The 4,523-nt window shown below is 44.2% G+C and overlaps 1 pseudogene; it reads left to right on the forward strand.

Annotated features, from left to right (window-relative positions):
• Window positions 1-3,006: 3,006 nt before the first annotated feature.
• On the forward strand, window positions 3,007-4,132 carry LOC109560139 (uncharacterized; annotated as a pseudogene).
• Window positions 4,133-4,523: the final 391 nt, after the last annotated feature.

Genomic DNA, 4,523 nt, shown 5'->3' on the forward strand with positions numbered 1-4,523 from the left:
GTATAGTGTTTATAGAACTTACTCCAAGCAGTCAGCCAGGCAATGGTCCTGGCTGCACAGAGTGAGATAAAAGGTGAATTGCAGTCTTCTCACCTGGGCCCTCCAGGCCCTCCAGCCTTGGGCCTATGGGTGAGCTGGAGAAGCCAAGGGCAGGAACAGGCTGAGGGCTGTGTCCTGCAGGACTCCAGAACCCACTCCATAGCAACCAACCGGCCTGGTCCAGGCCTTGAAGCAGCAGTAAACCTCTCCCTCATCTCTGCCTCCACAACCTGATGGCCACAGCGGTCTCCATGGGCTGTGGTCCACAGGATCGGACCTGTCTGGGGCCTCGGGAGCCTGAGGACTGGTGGGAACTGGATGCTTTGCTCCTTCAGTGATGACAGCTGGGCAGGGTCTGGGGACCCAGCCATGAGGCCATCACCAGCGGAGATATGCCTATTCTGCCCTGCCTGTGCACTGGTGGAAGGACCCATACTGTGTGCTCCATGAAGACTCCCGGGCAGTGTTAACTGGCTGGAGTAGGGACTGCCTTCCCTTAGCCAGGCACTGACTTCAAAGGGTGAAAGTTAAGACTTGGGACCTTGCCGTTTCTTGTCAGGATGGAGAATAACATTTGTTTTGGTGGAGGTTTACAGGAATAGCATGACCTGACTGTGAGCTCACTTCAAGCACAAAGATCTGGCCCCAAGAAGTTTGCAACAACTAACCACATTCCTCCCTCAACTTTCCTATAAAAGGATTTTGCTGAACGTTTTCAGAGAGTTCAGGGTTTTTAAACCATGAGCCACCTATCTCCTTGCAAACCTTTCTCTGCTCCAGACTTTGATGTTTGGCCTTACTGTGCCTTGGGCACAAGAACTTGAGTTCAGTAACAATCTCATTGTGGTTTTGTTTTGCATTTCCCTAATAACTGGTGATGCTGAGCATCTTTTCATGTGCCTGTTGACTATCTACTTGTTTTTTTTTTTTTTTTTTGAAAAATGTCTATTCAGATCTTCTGTTAATTTTAAAACCAAACTTCCTACTTCGAGTTTCTGAGTGCCTTATATTTGAAATGTCTCTCAAGGAGGAATGAAAACAAACATAAACTGGAGATAAAAATAGTAAAACATAGGTATTCAAAAACATTGGAGGTAAACTGGGCTTAAGTAGGCATATTTTCAGAATGGCTGAAATTTTTGGCTTTAATATTAAATGACACTAATGTGTCACATTATAAATGACATGCTATGTCACATTATTATGTGCCATGCACTGACCAGGTGCTTAAGAATTTCCTCTTATTTCCTTATTTTGTGGAATAAAGAATTAAGCATCAAAAATGTCAAGTAAGTTGTCCAAATATCCAAAGCTATTAATAAATGAAATTGCAAAATACAAAAAAAAAAAAAAAATTCATTCCAGCATTTTAAAATAGAAAGCTGCCTTAATTATAAGGAAACTGCTCTGTGTGTGAAGTCGCTTCAGTCATGTCTGACTCTTTGCAATTCTATGGACTATAACCCACCAGGCTCTTCTGTCCAAGGGATTCTCCAGGCAAGAATACTGTGGTGGGTTGCCATGTCCTTTTCCAGGAGATCTTCCTGACCCAGGAATCAAACCCACATCTCTTTACGTATCTGGCATTGGTAGCCAGATTCTTTACGACTAGCACCACCTGGGAAGCCTGGAAAACTGCCCTACCCCTGTGTCATAGCAGTGTAAAACCTCAGGGTCCAGCATTGTACCTGCTATATTACGTGCACATAACATTCACAGTACCAAAGAATTAAAATGAAGAAAACGAAAAAATAATGGAACAAATATGGAGGAAGCGTTTACGTCTTTGTTGGTAACATAGAATCATCATTAAAATCCTTAAAATCAAAATTCCTATTAAGCTTTTCCCTCCAATAGTCTATATCTAACTGATACTGTTTTGGAAAATCTTAACCAAACTTCACAGAAATATATCCAAACGAAAAGCAAGAGTATTTTTAGATAAATGGATATCATTCACCATGAACTTTTGTGGCATTATTTAGACAACTTGCTGCTGCCTTTTTTTCCTTTTAACTTCCTGACTTTGAATTATATTAGAGGAACTGGTACCCCACTCCAGTACTCTTGCCTGGAAAATCCCATGGACGGAGGAGCCTGGTAGGCTGCAGTCCATGGGGTCGCTAGGAGTCGGACAGGACTGAGCGACTTCACTTTCACTTTTCACTTTCACGCACTGGAGAAGGAAATGGCAACCCACTCCAGTGATCTTGCCTGGAAAATCCCAGGGACGGGGGAGCCTGGTAGGCTGCCATCTATGGGGTCACACAGAGTCGAACACAACTAAAGTGACTTAGCATAGCATAGCATAGAGGAACTGAATCCTGGACATCTGAGTTTTTTCCTATGGTTTTCTAGATTTTATATTTTCCAATTTATATATTAATATCACTAGCTATTCTATATGTATCTTTTTAAAAGTGAAGTCATCCAAGGAAGAAAAGGTATAATATTTGTAGTTGAATGAGAAGAAATTTCATTGTTTATGTTTTCATACAAAATAGAATTGTCTTTAGTTGTAGAAATGGACCTCTATGTTTCTCTCTCTATTTCTCTCTCACCACTGTTTTTTTTTCATAAAGTCATGTTCAAAGTCTAAAATTAGAGACACAACAATTTCTGAACAGAAAAAAAAGGCTTCTTCCAAGCCATTATGAGTCACAATTCACTTGTTCACACCTTTCTCTGTCCCCGTAAAACTTCCTGTACTCACCCTATTCAGAAGGTCTTTGCCATCTGATTCATGTGTAAACATGCACTAAGCTGTAGATTAATTACGTCATTTATAATTTGAATTATGAATGCCTTAACATTTGCCTTTTAATTTAGTTCATGGATATATTCACCCGAAGAAGGGCTAATGTGACATCTCCAAAAAAACTGCAGTCACAGGGGAAAAGTCAGAAAATAGAACAACAGGTCAGATAAGAGGTTAAGTTAGATGAACTTAGCACATACGCTTAGGCCATGGTGATGGTTGTAGCCATGCAGAGCCTGACCGCCCAGGCATCCAAAGTGCTGTGCTGTCCTGCCAGCCTGCAGCCCTGGCTGGCCAGGTTCTGCTGGTCATGGTGCTGGGCCAGCAAGGTGCAAGCCCTGAGGAGGTGTTCGCCGTGTACACTAGGTGGGGAGCTGGGAGGACGCCCCAGGCGTGCAAGCAACAGCGCCTCACACACCTGAGCCAGGAGGAGAAGGTGCTGCAGAGGAAACTAAAAGACAGAGTAGCAGCTCAGACAGCCAGAAACCAAAAGAAAGCTCAGATGAGTGAGCTGAAACAACAAATGGTAGATAAGAGAAAAGAAAACTAGAAACTTTGCTAGAAAATTAGCTTTTATAAGATAAAACTCCTGGCCTCGTTTGTAGTTGAGAACCAGAAGTTAAGACAGCTCCTGGGGATGGATGACTGAAGAGGAAGCAGAGACCAGGGGGAATGGAGCCAGGCCAGTGGCCTCCTCTGCTGAGTCCACAGCAGGTGCAGAACCAGTCGTTACCCCTCCAGAACATTCCCGGTGGATTCTCACGGTGTTGACTGTTCAGACTCTGAGTCTGATATCCTGTTTGACACTTTCTTCAACTTGGACCCAGTCATGTTCCTCAGATGTCCTTCCCCAGAGTCTGCCAGACTGGAGTAGCTCCCATATGCGGACTCAGAAGGACCCAATTCCTTACTGACTTCCCCTTGTCCATCTCTGAGGATGTCATCAGCCAAGCTGAAAGCCATTAATGAACTGATTTGCTTTGACCACGTATGTATAAAGGACTTAGTCTTAGAGATACCCTCTGAGATAGAGAGCCAAGTTAATGTGGTAGTGAAGATTGAAGAAGCACCTTTCAGTCCCTCAGAAAAAGATCACCCTGAATTCACTGTCTCAGTGAAGGAAGAATTTGTAGAAGATGACTTCATTCCGAAGCTGGATATCTCAGATCCGCTTTCAATCAGCCACTGCCTAAAGCCATCTTCCTGCCTACTGGATGCTTGTGGTGACTGTAGCTATGAGGGTTCCCCTTCTCTCTTGAGTGACAGGTCCTCTCTGACCATTCTTGGGAAGACCCTTTTGCCAGTGAACTCTTCCCCTGGCTGATTAGTGTCTAAAGAGTGATCCAATATTGACCCTCTTTTCTTGACAATTACACGGCCTGGAGGACAGCACAGAGGCCTGTGCTTCATCCAAAAAGCCAAAGCACAGGGTGTATGGTCCTAGATAATTCCTCAAAAGTATTGGTTCAAAACTCATCAGATCAGATCAGATCAGATCAGTCGCTCAGTCGTGTCTGACTCTTTGTGACCCCATGAATCACAGCACGCCAGGCCTCCCTGTCCATCACCAACTCCCGGAGTTCACTCAGACTCACGTCCATCGAGTCAGTGATGCCATCCAGCCATCTCATCCTCTGTCGTCCCCTTCTCCTCTTGCCCCCAATCCCTCCCAGCATCAGAGTCTTTTCCAATGAGTCAACTCTTTGCATGAGGTGGCCAAAGTACT

Source organism: Bos indicus, chromosome 6 (genome assembly GCF_029378745.1).
Source record: "Bos indicus isolate NIAB-ARS_2022 breed Sahiwal x Tharparkar chromosome 6, NIAB-ARS_B.indTharparkar_mat_pri_1.0, whole genome shotgun sequence".
Taxonomy (NCBI): Eukaryota; Metazoa; Chordata; class Mammalia; order Artiodactyla; family Bovidae; genus Bos; species Bos indicus.